Below are 22,671 nucleotides of genomic sequence, written 5' to 3'. Positions count from 1 at the left end.
GTTGCTTAGATATCTGAGAACTAGACACATAACATCTGAATGGGTCCTCCCAAAGTTATACACGATCTGCACCGCTCCACCTTCCTCCCCCTAAATTCTTTTCCCTGTCTTAGTCAATAACCACACGGTAATGTGTTTCCGATGCGTTACCCTCCCCAGCGAACGCGACCTAGATGGCTACTCCGTAATTTTACTTTCGCCAGAGTTATAAATCATACTGTGAGCCAGTCAGAGTTTCCAGATCTTTTTTTTTTTTTTTTTTTTTTTATTTTCTGCGCCGGAAGGGTAGAATCAGACCTGCTTCAGTTAGTTTGTTGTGAGAAGACATGAAGGTCTTGCTAAAATCCTCTTGCCTGGCAACACGTCTTTCCTCTTTTTCCTTCCTTTAGACATCGCTGATTCGCTGTAATGTTCTGAAACGCACCAGATACGCTCGAGCCGACGTATTCTGCGCATTTTTTATTGCTTTTGCATTTGCAGCGCATTATGATTAGACATCCAAATTTAAATACATGATCAGCGTATTCCAAACGTACGCATTTGCCATAAAAACGCGTTGCGAACGCATTGACTAGCCGTCCACTTAATGTCCTAGTTACGGACATGAGACCAGTGTATATATGTTCGTCAGGGGATTGAAAGACATTTTCAATATAGATTGGCCCTTATTTTGAACAAAATACAAAAAGGTCCATCTTCTTTAGGCTAAGGACAAACAGCACCCATCACCATTTGATGCGAAGACTTGCATCCAGGATATTTATAGCTCCAATGGCTTTTTGCCCTTTCTTCTTTCCTCCTTAGAACATTCGAGAAAAGAGAAAAAAAAACGCCAAAAGAAATAGAAGACCGTATTAGAAATCGATACAAAGAAGAATATCGAATTTCCCCTTTCGACATATTTTTTTTTCTTTCTTTCTTTCCCTAAGTCCCGTAACCAATAGTCTTGAACTAACCATATTTTTTTTATTATTATTATCGTTTACGAAACAAAATGGATATATAGGATCCTCTTGGGGACGGAAAAGGGAACGGGTTGAATTATTTTGTCTCTGTCTTCAGTTTCGGTGAGGTAACAGCGTTCGGTATTATTTACGAGTCGACCCCAATGGACGTAAACGGAAATCGAAGTAGAGGCTGTAGGAGAAAGAATGGGAGAAATGCAAGCCTTAAATCAGCTTTACGGTTTTCTGCGCCCGTGTATTCGTACCTATATAGTACACACACACACACATATATATATATATATATATATATATATATATATATATATATATATATATATATATATATATATATATATATATATATATATGAAAGAGAAGAGAAAACTACCGTAGATGGCCCTGGAATTGATAAGAAATGAAAATTTTCTCTCTTGTACCTGTATCATGCATCTACAAATTCTAACATGTAACTTCATGACATGCACAAAATACCCATTATTTAGAAGGTATTACTATAATTATGTACACAAGCAAGTGAGCCTGTACTACAAGTCTATTAACGGGAGGCTCTACCATATGTGCAATATGCTAATTTGCACCAGGTGGCAATATCTGTCATAACTATTATTTAAAATAAAATATTTCTTGTTGGAAACTGTCTTCATGATGATGATAGTTAAATGTACGAAATTGACTTTCTATTCAAATACTACATTCATAAATTATGTTTAGGTCGCATTAGTTTAAAAGTTACATGGACAGTGCTAAAGCAAATTGTCAAACAAATTCCAGCATGAATTGCTTGATTGCTGTCAAATGCAATAACTCAATTCTCGAACAGTAGCGAACACCTGTTCCATTTAGTTCGTTATCACAATTTTGACTAGCCTTGTCTTTGTCACAAACAAGTTCCTTATCATTGAAGGTGGAAACAAGTTAATTTTTAAAAAGAAAATTAACGGATGTAGAAGGAAAATCAAGAAATAAAGATAAAAGAGCTAGTTGCACTGGAATTGCAAACTGATATATTGAGATTGAAGCTCTATATTGAATTCCATTTTTAAAAAATACTGTCTTTCCTCTACACCTGCATCTTTCACAAACATAATATTTATAGATTATTGTTATTTAAAGAAAACAGAACAGGAACAACGACATTGTATTTGAAGTGTTTAGGTATTTCTGCGTGCGAGTAGTATTAAATGGGTAGTATTCTGCTCCTGAAAAGATTATAAGTAATGGTAAAATACTTCCAACTATATTTTCAGAGGAAAAAATGATAGAACTAGATTGTTTTTATAAGGGAAAGTGTACAGATGAAGTGAAATATAAACTTTTTCATGCTACATCAATCATGGTACTGTTAAACAAGTATAGTTTTATATTTGAGAAAGTGTTCAAATGTACAGTTGAGTTAGGAAATTCGAGAGTTGGGGCGTTCCGTGTTGAACGTAGTGTATGAGGGTATATCAGAAGATTTCCGGACTGACAGGGAAATATAGCGCCACTGATAACAAGCAGTTCATGGCATATGGTGCCATCTATGATATAAATGATGCACCAGTTTCAATTGTCTAGGTGTGTCAGTTCGTTGAAGGCAGTCAGTCAGCCGCATATATACAGCTTGCCATTTAGTATTCACAGCGACCGATAACATCCGACAAAATACTGACTTACACAGCTAGACAGTTGAAACTGATACATAATTCTTGTCATAGATGGCACTATACGTCATGAACGAATTATTACCAGTGGCGCTTGTCAGACCGGAAACTTTTTGAAATACCCTCGTATTACATAGCTTTAAAATTAACATGAGATTGCGAAAGCATAGGATCTCCCACTGGGAATCGAACATTGATCTACCATTGCAAAGAGCAGAAGGTTTACCATTTACCCACGAGGGAACTCTTCTGTTCTTCTTGTCTGGGAGCAGAGAGAGAGAAGTCTTCAAGACAGAAGCAGCAAACGAGAGTTACTTTACGTGAAAAGAACACCTGAATTCCAATATATAGTAATTTTAACCCTTTTCTTTTTTAAAAAAGAATACATGCCTTTTAAAATTTTTGTTTTGCTTTCCATACACGAATACCAAGGGAAATATAATTCAAGACCTATCACGCTTCCTGCTTTACAACGTCAAGACCGAAAAAGAAAGGAAAAAGAAGAAAGCTTTATATGAAAACAAGGAAACAATAGCTTTATAAGAAATGCATCCACGGACCAGCACCAAGAGTGCAATGTAAAAGAGGTTACACGTTTCTGGAGAGGCAACAAGAGACTGTAGGATAAATGGTTTAGAAGTGTCTCCAGAGGATCGACGCCTGGGATTGAAATAATAATAATAATAAAATTTGGTAAAAACAGTGTTTCTTAGGTGAACAGGAGTTTAGAATGACATCCATATATTTGTTCTTTAAGTTATAAATATCAACAAGACCCTTCTTAGGCAAGGCTATTAATAATTTGCAACCCAAATACAGTATGGACGGTTGGGGCAATGGGGCAAATTGTCCCCTTCTGCGTTTTCGAGCAGGGTTCAGTTCGTTGAAGTACATGTTAAAACATAATAATTTGTTTATTCACTTAATATAGTACTTAATATTTTTATATTAAACACCACAGGGTGGTCCAAAAGTGTGGAAACAAATAAAAGGGAGGATATTAAAAGAATTGCAGAAGTAACACAGGTGTTGGAGGGAAAAACTTTAGGATATGTAATGTCGATGGCCGCCATCTTGAAATCCGTCTTTTTGAATTCACTTCAATTTTCTTAAATGGAAACCATATGTTGTGATACCTTGTTCATGTCCAAGCTGTGTTTGCTTTTGCATTATCATTTACCATAACGAAGTTATGACTGTTTTTTCAATTTCCACATCAATCACATTTCCCCTGGTTAAAGGATGTGTTGTCCCCATTTCGTTGTCTGGTAATATTTGTTGTTACTTGACCTAGAGGGGCAGTGATAATTTCAGGAGATGGGTCGAGGCACAGCCTTCTATATACCAGAAGGCTATGGAACATACCGAAGGCTATGGTCGAGGTGATTCTCTCGTGGAGCTGCGAAATTCCTTCCTCCCCCCGGTACATTTCTCCGGTCGTATTCAACATGGGTTACGTGTAGTTTCGAAGTACTATTTTCACTCCCGGTTTATTCTATTTCCCTCCGGGGGAAAATATTCAATGTAGAAGAGAAGAAAAGGAGATAGGGGTTGCAATTATTATAAATACAATAAGATATCTCTGAATCCCTTAAGGCAAGAGACATGAGATTTGGTATTCGGACTTGCCATTTAAAATACATAAATATTTAGTGTTTTATCATACTTGACTCAGAAGGAAAGAACACTAAACATGTTTCAATTTCGTGTGAGCAGTGTTTCTTTCAGAAAGAAATGTTCCGGGGTGCCACGCTTAGTATTCGGAGGGGCATTGCTTGGTATTATTCTATTTATTATTATATTATAGACGTATACTTTTGGGCTCCTCCGGGGGGGTGGACACTCAGATCTCCGGGGGAAGGGGCAGAGTGCATCCAGGACAGGGTTTGCCCAAGTGGGCCCAGCCCGAAAAAAACCACCGGGTTTTTTCGGGTTGGACCCACCTGAAAAAACCCACCTTAAAACCCACCTGGGTTTTTGAGCTTTTTGTTAATATATTATTGATACAACTAAGGTGATCATATTGAAAGTGATTTTTATCAGATTTTGGACTTTCCTTGGGCGAATTGAATGCTTTCACGTTAAAGTATGCAACAACATTCAACAAAAGACCTTTATAAAGTTCTGAATGCACTGAATGAATTAAAAAAAAAAAACTTACCTTAGCTTGAGATAATTAAGTAACAAATTAATGTATGGATTATGCTTATAGCCTATTTGAAGGGAAAAAAATGCAATTTTATACTTTAGAAAATACTTTCCGTGAATAGTGTGCTCGCCAACTCGGCGACGCCGAGGGACGCTGTCCCTCATACGTTTAACGCGCTTAAAGCCATAGACGCCAGTATTACCAGTAAACATGTAGTGCATTAGTAAAACTATTAGTATTATTTCTTACCTTGGATGGTAACGCAAGTATTCTTCAGTAAAATTTAGTTTTCCAACAACAGTTTAGTGCAGTTATTTGTAGGTACTCTTTAAATAAGCATTCTGTAGAATCAGCACCAACAAAAGCGTAAAAATTGGTCAAATTTAAAAAACTCGATGCTCAGAGTTCCGAACTACGTACAGCTTACTATTTCAAGTACTGAATTCGAACTTTCGTACTAGTGGAAGTTTCGATGTACAGTAAAGGGAGCTGTATTTTCGAGGGAGGAGGGAAAGAAAACACGTCCCGAAAGAATTTCTCGGGAAATTCCCCCAATTGAACGCACAAAGCATAGGAACTGAATACTTCAACAATAAAACTATTTATTTTATGCTGGAAAATATTTAATTTCATTTAAGATTCTGAAACATCCTAACTATATATAAAACTACATGAGCTGAGCACTTCCTGTAGGGCTACAATGATTAAATTTGACATCATTGTAGCTTTTCGGGACAAACCCACAGGAAAATTGCCAAAAGTGAATATTTTTAATTTTGAGGGGGCCTAAAGATTGGATGAAGAATTTCCCTATGTTATTTAAATGGGCCTTTTTTTGGACATAATCTCATGTTTTAGGTACTTAGAATTGGAATAAAAACTTGAAAATCGGTATGGTTGTATGTTTTCGTTAGCGTTACGAAGTGAATCATCAGAAATAAAAATTTCTGACCGTAGAGTAGTTTTATGGGGAAATGAAAAAACTTTCCCATGTTATTTATATGAGTCGTCTTCTACACTCCAAAATGCTTAGGCACTTCCGGTAGGATTAGAAAGATGAAATTTTGGCATGACTGTAGTCTTCCACGACTAACCGACAGAAAAATTGCCAAAAGTGTATATTTTTAATTTTGAGGGGGTCTAAACATTGGATGAAGAATTTCCCCATGTTATTTAAATGGACCTTTTTTTAAAACTTATAATCTCATGTTTTAGGTACTTAGAATTGGAATAAAATCTTGAAATTCGGTATGCTTGTATGTTTTCGTAAGCGTTACCTAACTGAAACATCAGAAATAAAAAATCCAACCGTAGAGTGGTTTTATGGGGAACTGAAAAATCCTTCCCATGTTATTTATATGGGACGTCGTTTACACCCCAAAATGTTTAGGCCCTTCCAACATGATTAGAATGATGAAATTTGGCATGATTATAGCATTCCAGGACTAACCGACAGGAAAATAGCCAAAAGTGAATATTTTAAATATTTTTAGGGGTTTAAAGGGTAATGAAGAAATTCCCTTGTTGTTTAAATGGGCGTTTTCTTGGGACTCAAAAACTTATCTTTTAAATAGTTGAAATAGGAAAAGAAATGATAGAATTGTGGGTTCAAGAGATGCGAGGCCGTAGGCCGAGTGAAGACATTGTATGGGAGGCGATGCCCTTGGGTGGGCAGATTCAGGAAATATGAAGAGCAAGTTCACGAAATTCACTGTTGATGCAAAGGGCAATAGATAAGAAATGTGAGGCCATAGGCCAAGCAAACTCGGGGACCTGGGGGCAGAGCCCCCAGCTAGCCAAAAGCTAGTTTATTTTATAAAATATGAATTATATCTTTCTTAGTAGTCTTAAATTAATTTTCTGGAAAGATCCCTCTTGCAACAAGTGCTCGGGAAATTCCCGAACTGAACGCACAAGATATCGAAAGTGAACTTCAACAATAAAAACCATTTATTTTACGCTGTTAAATTAATATATTTGGTGTTCATATTTGGCAAACGTCACTGAGGCTTCTGGGACGATTCAATCTGCATTTGTTCGTTCGTCTGCTTGTACCACACATACTACAGGGAATCACTTCCGGTCTTTTAAGTGTAAAGTTTCAGAGTACAAGCACGAGACATACTAAATTTCCTGTATAGATTTTGGCGGCATACCAACGTAAAATTTCAAAATGGTGACAATTTATTTTTTTCAAAATAGCGGGTATGCACGCTACAAAGCACAATTTTCGGTCTTTTAAGTCGAAATTTGTAGAGTAGAAGCACGAGATACTCTAAATTAGCTGTATATATTTTGGCGAATATCCAACGTAAAATTTCAAAATGGCGGCAATTTTTTCAAAACAGCAGTGATTAGAAAATTCTTGCAAGTTGTGACAATGATAATCTTGAAATATAAATCACATTTTAACACTTTTACCCCAAAGACATTGAAATATTTTGATAAAACCCAATTAAACCCGAAAAAACCCAATAAAACCCGAAAATACCCGAAAAACCCCATATGGGCCCAGGTGGGTTGGGCTTTTTCAGAAAAACCCGGGTTTTCTCAAACCCTGATCCAGGAATATGTCTGGAAGGAGAAAGGGACTTCGGAGTTAATGCAAAAGAGAAATTAGGTCGAGGACTTAAAGAAGTGGGATTTGCGTCGCCACCTCGCCATTTCTGCCTTGGCATTTACTTCTCTCTTGTCAGTACTTGTAAAAGGAGTCCCGTATGTGAGAAAGTGTGGAAAGCAGAGGCCAGTATATGAATGTCTTCTTCTATATAACATCATCATGACGATCAAGTACTGCTGTTCAGCTACTCTGAAGAACAAAGAGGTTCCTTGTTAGCAAAATCTTAACGTAGTCAGCTGCTTTTGGATGGCGTGTACTGTTCTAACTCTGTGTACGTGTGTGTGTGTGTGGTATATATGATTAATCCTATCTCTCCTGACATCATGTGGAAACTATTCCTAAACAATCTTTTTTTTTCTTCCACTTGTTTTTAGATGTCAAAATCTAGTTTAATCTTTAAAGATATTGTTTGCTTTTGCATAAATATTTTCAGATGTTTGAAAGGGCGCGGAGGTAGAACGGGGATATTTGTGGGAGAAGGGCTTTTGTTTGATTTATGTTGTTCTGGTTCCACGCTCCATGTTCTTGAGAGAAGAAAATAATAATAGAGCCTTTGTCTGTAATGCACTCTCTCAAGTTAATGTTTGTGTTGCATATGGTGTGTTTGTCTTCCAAGCCTACGGTAGTTTATTATTTAAAGATTATCTCAGATTAAATATTATACTTTTGCTGTCTGGTACTAGCCTACGTTATAACAAGCGACCTTATAGGTTAGTTATATCGTTAGTTTTAATGCCTTGTTCCCATCATTTACTAACCGTTTCATTACATTAAAAAAAAAAAAAAAAAAAAAAGACCTATTAAATTAAACAACCAGAAATGGTTTCTGGATAACGTAAAGTAAATATGTGACATTACAGTTCATGGTAGGCAGTGGCGGAAATTGCGGGGGCACAGCGGGAGTTTTGCTAGCTCCCGTACAATGCTAAGCCTTGTCTACCAAGAGAAATTATTTCTCATGCTAAATATTGTCTAAGAAAAGAAAGTACTCCTAATTGGATACCTTGTCTACGAAGAGAAACTATTCTTAATGTTAAACCTCTCTACCAACAGAAAGTACTCTTAATTGTGAGCACGAGCGCACCCAGAAATGTTTGTTGGGGAAAATCTGGGGAGGGGGGGGGGTAAAGGAGATCCAGTACTAGAATACACCACGCCTATGTTGTATTGAACCATTGTAATTCTACGCCCGAAAAGACGGTAAGTAACTGTTAAATATTGTCATCTACAGTGGCGTATTTACGATTTTGTTTCAGGGAGGGCCTTTGCCTGAAAATGTGAAAATTCTGCAAGATATTTCATATACTTTACTATAATAAGTAAGATTTCGGGGGGGGCTTAAGCCCGGAAGCCCCCTAAATACACCACTGGTTATCTATATTCTTAGGCAAAATAGTAAAACTGGATATTTTTTTATATAAGAAAAGAAAAAGTACAGATGTAGAGTAAGATCAAATCTTGATGTTACATCAATAATTGCTAGGGATGGCCACATTTTTTTCGAAAAATACTTTTTCGAAATGAAAAACGAAAAACGAAAAATTTTTCGAAAACCGAAAAACGAAAAACGAAAATTTTTCGAAAAACGAAATTTTTTTCGGAAAACGAAAAACGAAAAACAATCGAAACAGAAGGACAAAGTTTGGAGATGGAACACGAAGGGGCGAAACGAAACTGAAGAGAAATTTGTAGTTGCGAAAGAGCAACATTTCTTTCCCTGCCTGGTTTGATTGCAGTTGTAAACAAAAGAAAATAAACGCATCATTACATACAGATAAGCTTTACTCCTGGACTGAAATTGAATAGTATCTTATTTCGCTGATGCGGCGTGTTCTAATCGTAATAGCTATTTGGGACTGCTTTTATCTCGTACTCGCCTTTGCTGATACGGTACGTGGTTTCATATTCGCTGTGACTGCATATTTTGGTAACAATAAAAGATTGTTGTTTGGAGAAAGGACACGTGTCCTACGATATCAACACTTCTGATATGTTTATTGGCCTAGTGGGAGAAGCATTAGTTCGTTATGAGGAATACCCAACCGACGTTCATTATATCAGTTACCAACGCAGAGCTTGTTTCGAACTAACTGCAAGAAGATATTTTCGGGAAGTATTTACAATGGGAAAGTCGAATATATGGGAACATTTCACTCGTGAAAAGGGTGGTGTTTCTTCAAAATGCAATTACTGTCAAACTATTATTCACAATCGAAATTCAACAACTGGCTTGTGGTACCATTTAAGATCACGACACGTTGGTGTTATACAGGAAACATCAAGACAGCAGTCACTGGAAGAGATTATTGAGGCCGAGGGTGATCCAGAGATGAAGCCACAAAAGAAACAGAGGTAAGTGGTTGTATATAGGGTCTACATATCTATTGGTGTCATTTGAAGCTTCTACCTTCCTCCCCGAGTGGGGTAGATAAGATTTATTTAGGGGACACTCGTGTTTAACACTCTTAGGGTAAAAAGGAAAAATAACGTGACACGAACACACTTAGTGGACTATTTATCTTTACACTCTTGTAACTTTTAGAATAATATAAAAAAAAAGGCTGAAATTTTGTTACAAACTAAGGATGCTACAGTATCACGAACATCCACAAAGATCCAAATGTTTTAGCCTTCTATAACAGTAATTAATAACATGGACGGGCATGCACATCCACAGTACATTAGTGTTACATACTATGATCATGATATTATTTATTTCAAATAAATAGGTACAAAAAGTTGTCATCATAGGTATTCTGCCATTATTGGCAAGTTACTTACCGCAACTGAGAAGCTTCCATGCTCCTTAGTCTTCATGTAAGTTGTTGCAATTTGACTTTTTTCCCCGAAAGATTTTATTTCGATAACTGCTTGGATGAGTATCATATCCAACAACATAGAAGGTTTTCAACGGACGTAAAGATAATAATGCAGTTTACAGCAATTTGATATCTCAAACTGATCTGGAGATATGATACACATTGGTAAAGTTTGCAACACTGGTTAAAATTATGTAATTGCAAAAATTTATTGTAATTACAAGTACCAAAATCTGTTTCTGTAATGTTATAAAAGCAAAGAGGATCAAGATAATTACAAACAATCCCCAAATACGTCATTTTTAGGAGTATCGCTATCAGTATTCACGTTTTTCATACCCCCTGAACGATTTGAGATATCAAATTGTTGTAAAGGCTCTGAGAAGTTTACGTCTTTTGAGAATCACCTACGTGATTAGACGTTCTATTTATGTAAGAAATTTTTCGAAAAAGTCTAATTTTCAATTTCTTGTATTCATTCGAAATAAGCCATGGTCATAGTATTCGACACTAAGGTACTTCGAGTTTGCATTTCACCGTCTGTCTCACTTGTATACATAGACAGATCAAGGGGGGAAAGGTCATTCACCTCCCTGAGTTTCACAATCACCAGTGCTGCAAAAGTCGATGAGAGAGAAAATAGTATCTTTCACTACCTTCTTTCCTCACCGTTGAGTTCGTCCTGAATCCGCCTATGCTTTTATTAATACTATTATCAGGTTTCTGAAGTTTAGATGCTTGTCATATTGCAGCGTCCTTAATATGAAACACTGGATAACAAATTTATGTTGTAAGTTATCGTTTAATATTTAGATTTGAGATATGTAATAACATGGCATAGTGCCGTTAAAAATATAACTTTATATTATGTTGGCAACACTATTAATTTGTTGGTACTGCGGAGTTTATTAGACAGAGTTCCCTTGTTGTTATTTGCATCTTACAAAATTCCAGCCATTTTTATCAATTAGTTTTAAAATTACATGGGCGCAGTGGCGTATTTAGGGGGGTGGCTTCCGGGCTTAAGCTCCCCGAAATCTTACTTAGTATAGTAAAGTAAATGAAATATCTTGCAGAATTTTCACATTTCCAGGCAAAGCCCCTCCCGAAACAAAATCGTAAATACGCCACTGCATGGGCGTATCAAGATCAAGGGTCCATCTCAAATTTTTATACTATAAAGTGAAGAAGTTCCATTATATATAATATAAGCCTAAGTAATCATTTTTTTTTTTCTTTAAATGTAAAATCTCAAATGATTGTTGCGTTTCCTTCGTTTAAAGAGACCCAAGATATTTTTCACGTGAAAAGAAAACATATTAATAGAAGAATTGCAATCTAGTTTTTATTTTAAGCTTAACACCTTGCAAATGTGTTCCGATGATGATGAGGATATTGGTTCTGGTTTAGCGTCCTACTCAACTATAGAGACGTGAACTCAGCGTAACATGAGATACAAACTAGGGATGGCCAAAATTTTTCGGATCCGGATATCCCGGATCCAGTGAGATCCGGATCCGGATCTTGCCGGATCCGGACCTAAATCCGGATCTCGGATCCGGATCCGAAATTCGGATCTCGGATCCGGATCCGAAATTCGGATCTCGGATCTGGGTCCGGATCTCGGATCTGGATCCGAAATTCGAATCTCAGATCTTGATTCGTATCCAAACCTGCATCTGAGATAGTGATGATAAAATTGAATATCAAAATTCGTCAAAACTTTTTTTCAGATTCACTAATATAGTAGGTTGCTGTGCTTTTAAATGTTTCCATAACACGTTTGTGCTACCTTTGTTCTTTTTTTTATTTTAACCTTGCAATATTTTCATCGAAGCCTCTTTAGTAAAATATTTCCAAGTTTGCCTTCTTCCCATTTCAGAGTATACTGAATTGCCTGAAAACTGATGTAAATGGTAACAAATTCTTCTGTTTAGCTCCTCTTCGAAACTTAATGTTAACTTCACATTGAAAATATTTATTTTATTCTTAGAAAATAAACTTTCTTATTTTCTCATATACAAATGAAATGTCTTTTAGATAGACCCTTCTAATCGCAGGAATACTGGACAAAACAAACTCTTTATTAATAGTAGTTTCTGACTTACTAGAGTCCAACCATCAACAAATGTAATAATGAATATCTTTTACTTCGAAGGTACAGCAAAAACTATAGACTGGTTGGCGTGGAACAACAGTAGATTTGTAAACATACACACGAGAATTTCAGAAGAGCGATATGGTTGTGTAGTATTATTAGTATTAATAAAAGTGTTCGTTGTATGACTTTATTACCTAACTTATGGCTTTCCCTTCTGAGGTCAGGAGTTTGTTGAAGGAGTAAATATAAAAGAGATTTCTGTTATTTTTTCTTCACCCTCCAGGTTTCTTTAATCATACATTGCAGGACGTAACCAAAACATATCCATGCATCGTATCATTGAAGCGTTTTGTGTTTTGTATATTAAAGTGTTCAAAAATATTTAACATATTCGCATTTGTTCATGTGATCTCAGGTTTAATTCTCGGTGGAACATACATGAGAAAATTGAAAGCTGAGAAAATATGAAAATAGTATTTAAAAGTCAGGAAATTGATATTAAAACTTTAGCTATCTATTGGGACTGTAAGGCTGTAGTTAAATTAACCCACACGTTTCGTGAAGATATATTACGTCGTTATTGTTTATTTACTATAAGCTACCAGAGGCCACTTACACTGTAGTGATCAACAGATGAAAACATTGGAAAAGAAATGGAAGGAAGGTCTCCAGAGCCTTAGATCAAGGTACTAACCTAGCATTTGCCCAGTATAACTGAGGAACAACCCTGGAAAATCCTCAGTCAGGATGGCTGGTCTCCGAATTCAAACCCGGTATTATCCAATTGCGAAGCAAGAATCCTAACAAGTAGCCTGAGCTCGCTCCGTATTATTATTATTATTATTTAATTAACGTGATGTTCTAAAATTAGAGGAAATTAAACGCCACTTTCTTTATTGCTGATGTTATAGTTAATAAGTCTACATGAGACATCAGTCCCCCATCAAAAAAGAATACTAGAACTGGAATTTAGGAAGCGGGGGTGAAGAGACTAATGAGGATGAGGAAACTATGTACGATGCAAAAACTGATAAATTATGACTTCATCACAGATATATTCACTTACGTCAATTAATATTTCTCTGATACAGGGCACTCTTACTTTCTATAGTGGCAGGAAAATGGCCCGCTCTTGTAAACGAACACACTAAGCATGTGCATATAGGCGCAATGTCCGTGCAAAAGAAGCATAGGTAAAACCAGAAAAAAATAGGGAAAGCAAGGGGAAGGTGATAAAACGCCATTCAGCTTTAAAAAAAAAAAAGCTAAAAATAACTAAACTTAGAGCTACGAAAGACGCCAGGCGAATTTTATCGAAAACATTGTTTTTCCTTGTGATTAGTTGTGCTAACTATGAACATGAATTAAAAAGAAAACACGTAGCTAGCTCTGAATTTCGCAAACTGGTTGAAAAGAAAATATTGGAAAAATTTAATAATAAAGAAGGCATTTATGATAATTAAAACAAACTAAATTCTTGGCACCCAGTCCCTTGGTTCCTACCAGCGGACTTACGTTCAAAGTAGGAAGGTGTAGTCAACGCATCGACACCCGAAGTCCCTAATACCGGCTTTCTAGACTGGAGTCCGCTACCTCTTACTTAAGATAACTCCCCAATTGTCCTCACGATGCTGGGTCAACATCGAAATTGTTGAGTGCCTCTCCGGAAATTGAACCCATGACCACGGGCACCGAAGGCACGCGCTAACCACTGTTTTTTATATATAAAAAGGTAACAGCTTTTTATCAGATTATTTAACCTGTTGAACGCTTTGCACGGATTACACTGTAACCATTACGACACCACACAGACATAGAAGTAAACTAGGACAGTTAAAAACACCTATGCCCGAAGTGGGATTTGAATCCAAGACATTCACAGTAAATGATCCACAGCCTAATGCCGCAGATCACTCGACTATGGCTGTCGGGTTTTATCGGCTAATCTGTAGTATATTTAAAGTAACTGATTATTTTAAAAGTTGCTCCTAAATACTGACAATCTAAGTCTTATGTATCAAATATTTCCTGCGATAATACCATACATTCTCCGACTTCTATAGACGAAAAGCCATAGTTACCCACATTAGCTAATACAGAAATAAGTTCTGATTCTCTAGTAGCTGCTGATGGTGATAGTCAAGGTTCACCGAAGCATGATCCCAAACCCAAACTGAGATATTGATGTCACTGAAACGCCTGAAAAGCCATTGTGGGTAAGTGAATTGCCCACTTGTCAGGATGAAGGGCGATGGTGGTGTAAAATGCGGGGCTGTCAGAGGTGCTACTTATAATAATTGGATTTATAATATTCTATGTTTCCGTAAACCCTCTTCAAGAAGATAACTGTTAATCTTAGCTTTGAAAATGTTACATAAAGAGTTTTATTGCTATCATTAGGTTGCATATAAATCTCTTTATTCCGGAATTATCGGATTTACTTTAACGCTTAACTTTCACATCTTTTCTGATTTACGAATATTTAAATCACGATTATCCCCTTAAGGTCAATTAGTGATATTTTAAATCATTTCGAACCAACTATATATATAGTTAGTCTTGTTATATGGGAATAATTGAGACCAGAAGCAGTCTACAGGCTAAGTTCAAATGAATCTTGGCCGACCTCCTGATAAACCACGTGTTTCAGCAAGGTGAATTGCGGCAATCCGATACCCACATGAGGAAATCTTCCGGTTCAAGTGAAAGCTTCCATAAGAATCAGCACCCTAATCAGTGGAATGTGTCTTGCTAATTTTTCCCCAATGTGAAAGTACCTAACTTTATTGTTAAAAATGAAAAGGCCTTTATTTCAAACAAGTCGCCATTAGAGTTTTCATATTTGAACACAACACTCATGAAAAGTCATGTTAAAGCGCGACTTACCCCTGAAAAAGAATATTTATCTGTTTTTAGTTTCTCGTGTTCCCCAAACTACATGCGGAATTAGTGCATGTGCTTTCCGCTCGCATTACCTGGGTACAAACAGCTACGATCTTGGTACTAGCATATGTTTCGGTTTCCAGATCTCAAATATTTATATTTCAGCCTGATTCTATGTCTGAATCCGAAATTTCAAATCTAGATAAGGGGCACCAAAATTCATAGTTTATTCTCGGTGCTCATATTGTGATTTACTAAATAATTATTAAATCTAATTGTAAAATATACATTTGATATTTTGAGCAGAGTAAGCAAGATAAATATACGTAAAAACTAGTCAATACTTGTCTTAACTGTTTATATTTTCTTAACTGTCAATGAAATAGGCGTATTGAGGAATTTTAAATATTCGAGTTTTGTACTCCGGTTTCAAATATATATATATATATATATATATATATATATATATATATATATATATATATATATATATATATATATATATATATATATATATATATATATATATATATATATATATATATATATATATATGCATGTATTTCATCTCGGTTCTGCAACCGAGTGGGCCTAGATTCGACATTGGAACTTTCATCCGGGTATTTTTTTTTTTTTTTTTTTTTTTTTTTAAGTAAGCCAAGCATTTGATCTTTAGAGTAGAATGAAGGAAACAAATAGACTTGCCAATATTCGTCTTAATGTTCTATTATCTTCTTCACTGTGAGGACTTTGTGAAATTACTTTCGGCGAATTTTAGATATTCAAGTTTATCATAATTTGGGTGGGATGTGGGTTTGGATAAGAATCAAAATCTGAGATTCGGATTTCGGATCCAGATCCGAATTTCAAACCCAGATCCGAGATCCGAATCCAGATTCGAGATTAGAGATCCGGATCCAGATCCGAGATCCGAGATTCGAGATCCGGACCCAGATCCGAGATCCGGACCTAGATCCGAGATCCGGATCCAGATCCGAAATCCGAGATCCAGATCCGAAATCCGGATCCAGATCCGAGATCCGGATCCAAAGGATCCGGACCCAATCAGATCCGGATCTTCGGATCCGGCCAGATCCAGATCCGGCCATCCCTAATACAACCACTTGAGCTCCAGCCTGGAATCGAATCCGGTCTCCCGAGCCGAAGACGCATACGCTAAACATATAACCACGAGGGACCTCGAATGGGGCTGCGTAACTAAGGGAGATGCTAATGAGCAAAAATAATGGAATTAAGAAATTTAAAGGAAAGGGAAGAACCCGGGAAAGCCCACATGCACTGTGTTTATCCAGCAAAAATCTATACAATTAGCGACGACGCCAAAGAGGGGAAGGGGTAGTTCTTTGATGCAACGCTACGCCCCGACTGCCGCCTAGAGACCTATTGTAATGTAGGCTAAACAATATCAGGATTATTTGATAGTCCCAAATTCATCTGTGCCTGAGTGGTTGATGGAAGATAAGAGACTCCAAAACACAGTTTCAACATAAATAGAAATTGAAAGCTAATTATGAATATTTATTAACGTTTATTTGTGAATGAGTGAACGTTTAAAACATAACTTTGATCACTTCTGGTGTAAGTTAAAAGCACTTTTTTAATTTTCTACTTTATTTTACAAAGGTAAACAAATATTTTTTCCTAATTCTGTACTGAAGCGCCATTTCTTCCTCAAAACCTGTGCCCCTCAGTCAGTAGCGTAACCAGGATGTGTGTTTGGGGGGGAGGGCAAGTGCTGTTATAGGTACATATAGAAACATTACAAACAAATATATAAACATAAAAATATATAAAAAATTACAAACGTCAAAGTACCAAAGTACATTGTCGGACCTCTTTGGGGGGGCGGCCCCTCTGGGCCCCCCTTCCCTACGCCACTGCCCTCAGTTGTATAGAACTATCATTTTCGCTGTACAAAACATAGATCCCTCACCATCACCAAAATTTTCTCTGTCCCTCTCTTTGCCCCTTGAAGAAATTAAAGCTGACGTCGTCACTGACCTTATACTTAACATTCATTATAATACACGATTTTTTTTCTAATAGTCAACTCAAAGGTTGGTACAGAGATTGCCGTAGTTGCGAACAGTAGTTTTGAATATTTGATAGCATGAAGTAATTATCGACTAGTACTACAGGTTTCAATGTTTTAGTTAGTGGCAACATGGTCACATTGAGTAGGGACCACTGGTTGGTCCAAGTTTATGAGCAGTGATCCTAGCCCCCAATCTTCCTGTAACTTACAACTGATATATGACCAGTCAAATTTTCTTCTGATTTAGGCGCTAGTTGTAAAAATGAGGCGCCAACTCAGAAACTGCTGGCAGGTAAAAATTGGGAATACTAATTTTTAAAAAATAGCTTGGCGCCCGGGACTTTTCGTGAAACTACTATATATATATATATATATATATATATATATATATATATATATATATATATATACACAGTGGTGGGTCCAAGGGGGCTATAGCCCCCCTTGACGCTCAGGTATACACTGGATAAAATGTGGTTCACTCCTGGTTTACACTGGATAAAAGGGCAAAGTATGGTTATATAGCCCCTCCCTTGGATCTTGGATCCGCTACGATGTATATATATATATAAATGAAACTACTTCTTTCGGAGAGTCTCGTCTACTATCTTTCAAAGTAAAATTTAAAATGATGCTACTGGACAAATTTAATAATGGAATTACGTGCATAGTCCATTGGTTATATTTTAAAATTTTGGGGTACTTGTTTCTAAAAGGTTAATTTGTTTTGGTTGATTTATTTTGGTATGAACGTAAAATGTAAGGCAAAGTTTCTGACTATCTATGGGGAATTAAGGTGAAACAAAAGCACAAAATCAGAGTATTATTCCCATACTCAGAAATAAAAACTCATTTACTTATGACGTTCTGTAATAAGAAAGAAATCTTTGCTGCAATTTCAGTTTATTACTTTGGGTGTCGCTAACTCAAGTAAAAAAAATCTGTGATAAAAACAGAACTATAATATGTGAATTATGCTACCACACTTTTTTTTTATTTCTTAATGTCTGAAATTACGTGTTATAGCTAGGGATGGCCACATTTTTTCGAAAACGAAAAATTTTTCGAAAAACGAAAAATTTTCCGAAAAACGAAAATTTTTTCGAAAAAACGAAAAACGAAAATTTTTTCGGAAAACGAAAAACGAAAAATTTTTCGAAAAAACGAAAAATTTTTCGAAAAACGAAAAACGAAAAATTTTTCGAAAAAACAAAAAACGAAAAATTTTTCGAAAAAGCGAAAAACGAAAAAATGAAAAATAAAATTTCCGAAAATCGAAAAACAGATTTTTCGAAAAAGGCCATCCCTAATAATTGCTCTGCTCAACAAGTATAGTTCTGTTAAGAAAATATAAAAGTGTGTGTTGAGTCACGGCCAGACATGGATTAAATGAGTCAGGTGGGTAAAGATTTCGGGGTCAGTGGGTCAACACCACATGGTCCACTGCGTCTCACCACCCACGGTGACCCTCTCTGACCCACCATGAATCAACAACCCACCATGTCTCACCGACCCACTCTGCTCAGTGCATTGTAGACAACATCTTCCGAACACTGGTGAATTTATCTACATTTTACTTTCAAGGGCTCCATTTTTCATCTTTTTTCATTTGTTTCTATTTACCTGAGATGAGTATATCTAAGTGAAAAAAGAATTTTAGACACTTTTGGATACTGATATTTGTAATTGTAATAATATCAACAGGACTTACTACTTCAAGTCGAATTTTGCATTTTTTCCCCCTTTACGTTAGCCTACTTTCAACTTTCATCCTATTTTCCACAGAAAAGTATTTGTAATTCAGTAAAGAAATAATTATATATGACAATTAAATTGAAATTCATCGTAATATAGCCCATGACAAACACTTTACCATTTTATATCGTAAAGGTCAGATCCACCGGTATTGTAATAGAACAGAACTTGAGCGATTGACCGTAGAAATTCAAACTCCGATTAATGATAATTTCACAGCCTTGCTTTATTGCAAGAGTAAACCTTTTATTCAGTTGAGGCGTGGATCATGGGTTAGAGTTGATGATTGTTTTTGGTGAGTGGTGAGTCGGAATGTGTCATAGTAGGTCATGGTGGGTGGTGGAACAGAGTTGATCACGAAGGGTTGTAGGTCATGGTGGTGGTGGGTCATAAGTCTAGTTTTCATTGACCCATGCCATCTCTGACTCCCGTCGGGGATCCAACCCAGGACTTGTGCGTTAGCCACTGTGCCACGAAGAAACATTTATAAAGAATAGTAAATGAAAATGTCTTCTCTCCATATAGCTATATAGAAAAGTTTATCTACAGTACTGCCGTGTCGTGACGAAACGCTGTAACTTTGGCGAAGAAGTTTTGCGAAAATGAGCCTTAAAGTTTTCATCCGAAAATGTGATCTGTATCGTGTAGAACCAGTGTAACTAGGCAATAATGGTCAACCAATCAATTTTCACCAAATTTAATCACACAACATGCATTTACATAACATTACATGTAACCACGTGTTTCCAAAGTCAAGATAGACTGGCTCTACACGATACAGATCACATTTTCGGATGAAAACTTTACAGCTCTTTTTCGCAAAACTGCTCCGCCAAAGTTACAGCGTTTTGTCACGACACGGCAGAGTACTTGTAGCTGAAAAAGAAAACCAACTAAATATGCGATATTAGCACTGATTTCCCGAATTCACAAAAGGACTGAAATGAACAGGGACAGGTTATAAGCAAATACAAAAAAGTCTATGATAAATATTTTCTCAATTTTGAACGCCACATTAACTCTTTTTGTAAATGTCTGTCTGTAGATTTGAGCTCGTTAGACTGTGAGTATGTGAAGATAGCTTTATTGTTTAGCGTATGCTCATGTGTGATAAATATAGTCCATAAAACAACACACGCATTTACCTACGTATCAAACATCCCTCAACCCCTGTGTCGTCCAAATCTCTTTTTCAACAGAATGAATTAAGTGTGATGGGGAGTTTTTTTGGTGAGAGGGGGGGGGGGGAGGTTGAGAAGAGCATTGGTGAATGAGAAGAGTTTGACGGAGCGTTAGCCATATAATGCTTCTCTGTCCCATTTATGTCAAGCGATTTTTAGGATAACGACCATTATTAAAAGTGCCGCGCCATGTATGAACGGACCTTTTGCTCCGTAACACCTGTTCAGTGTACTGGAAACGTTTTTAGCTAACCAAACTGATAAAAAGAAAGAAAAAAAAGCTGAAAGCTTTCATGAGCCGATGGAAAACAAACATATTTACTCCGATGTCTGTTCTGGTAATGGACATTTTTCCTCCGTTAGAGGACGATGAGGATCTAATGTACATTCCCAGAGGGTTGCTTTCAATAATGGCTTTTTATCATTGTTTCCTCCATATGGTCAAATTTGTGCCTTTTTTAAAAAAAAGTGGCAGATCACTCATGCGTTATCTTATGCGACTTTTAACCCATTAGCTTAATACAGGGCTAGCATAAATGATCTGCCTGACTCCGTTCGCATGTTATGTCAAAAGTATAAGGCGTAGTGGATTGAAACATATAGCATGAAAAAAAAAAAAATCGCCAAGTTTGAGCTACAAGTGCTTCATATGTCCTCTTTTAGTCATGCGGTACACGTTAACACGGTATAGTAACAGTACACATCTCTTCCATCATCTTTTTCTTTTTCTTTTTTTTTAATTATAAAAGTCGTTTATAACAGTTCATATACAAGATTACAAATAAGTAATTGTCAAAAACTTCTTTCCTCTATAATTGGACCTCCTGCCTGTTGTAACTGGGTCTAAAGGAACCTCTTGCCCGTTGTATTTCGGAGATGGCTGAGGATACCTCTTGACGGTTGCAGCTCAGAGATAGGGATCGTATCTCTTGCTCGTTGCAGCTGGGAGATGGCTGAGAATGCCTCTTGACGGTTGCAGCTCAGAAATAGGGTTGGTATCTCTTGCTCGTTGCAGCTGGGAGATGGCTGAGGATACCTCTTGCCCGTTGCAGCTTGGAGAGGTAGGTAGTATATGACCAGCTAACAACTGATGACTTTTGTCTCGATAAATCCGTTTATATACGCAGTCTTTGGAGGCGGAGCATCTGGAGGGGTCGAAGTGGTCCTCTTCGTATCTCTTCGTGTTTCATCGGTGTGACGGCATCCGTCGGCTGCTTCCTGGTGTTTGTGCTGAAGCACATGGTTTTCTAATACTAGATGCTTTCAATACGAAGGTATATTGCAATATTCTGGTAAACTCTACATACAGCCGCTCGGCTCCACTCTTCAGGTCATCAAGGTTAGCAGGCAAGGATACATAAACTTCATCGTTGATGAAACTCTAAAGAAAATGTCACAAGGTTCAAATGAGGTGACTGGGGAGACCACCTAATCAGACACCGATCGTTGGAAACATTGGCGTCGGGTGAATTTCTTGTTACAGAAACATCCATTTGTTGTAATTTGGAATATGAATTACGTATTCTCTTTTCACTTGGCGATTCCTTATGAATTCGTTCAGAAATATCTGTACAGTGATTTCTGATCTTGTTGCTTGGAACTAAAGAGCGCAACATACACGCTTCTCTCCCCTCCCTAACATTTCTCACAAGTTGGCTGCCAAGCTGGCGGTCAAACTGGTGTATTAAGAGAATACACGAAACTCGATATCAGAAACGAAACTCGAGTTTTTCTCATGCTATATATCCTTGTATGCTTCTACACCTCATATTTTCAACACATGCTATCGAACTCAGACAGATCATTTGTTCTAGCCTTGTTTTTGCAGATGAACTCGTATGAGTTTGATCAGAGGATCGTTTTCGGGAATCTACATATTTTAACCCAGTAGGGTATGCAAAGGGTTTTCGGGGTTGAACCCCGTGTGCAAGATATAATAGAAAAATAGGCACTTATCATATAAAGGTGGCCCAAAAGTAGGTATACACCCCTCCATTGATCAAGTATAACATTCTAGTTTATGAGTTTATTTGCTTCGGCTTTTCCGAGCTTAAGATGTAAGTAAAACGGCATTAAGAACAAATACAGAGAAATTAAGTCTATCTGATGGATAACAATGAGAAATGATATAAAATGCAGTACGGTACTGTATACCTACTTTTGGGCCATCCTGTACATATAGTTGGCTTCTAAGGGTATCTTTCGTTGTTAATCCATTCATAAGGATAATGTATGTTCGAGCTTCCATAAGTTTGAAGGGATCTTCGACAAAAAATTAAACCAGTTGGTATGAGATGTGACGACAAAGATTACAACACATACAGTAGGATTTAGGATTTATATTTCTGGGCTTTCGGTATTTATAGCCATGTTAGCCCGTCACTAGGATTAGCGTTAGAAATTATATTTTTTGGGGCTTTCGGCATCTATGGCCATGTTAGCCCGTCACGTATGAGGAATGACGTCCCTCAGCGAGCATACAATCCAGGGAAAAAG

General features: G+C 36.8%; 1 protein-coding gene across 4 annotated transcripts in view; it reads left to right on the top strand.

The window, feature by feature from the left end:
* The window catches only part of LOC145686776 (netrin receptor UNC5C-like), a 773,553-nt gene that overhangs the window by 72,600 nt on the left and 678,282 nt on the right, over positions 1-22,671 (top strand). The gene's annotated exons all lie outside the window — the stretch shown is intronic.

This window comes from Thermobia domestica, chromosome 5, assembly GCF_964235325.1.
Source record: "Thermobia domestica chromosome 5, izTheDome1.hap1.1, whole genome shotgun sequence".
Lineage (NCBI taxonomy): Eukaryota > Metazoa > Arthropoda > Insecta > Zygentoma > Lepismatidae > Thermobia > Thermobia domestica.
Note: the sequence above shows the minus strand (reverse complement) of the source record. Positions and strands in the feature narration are given on the sequence as shown.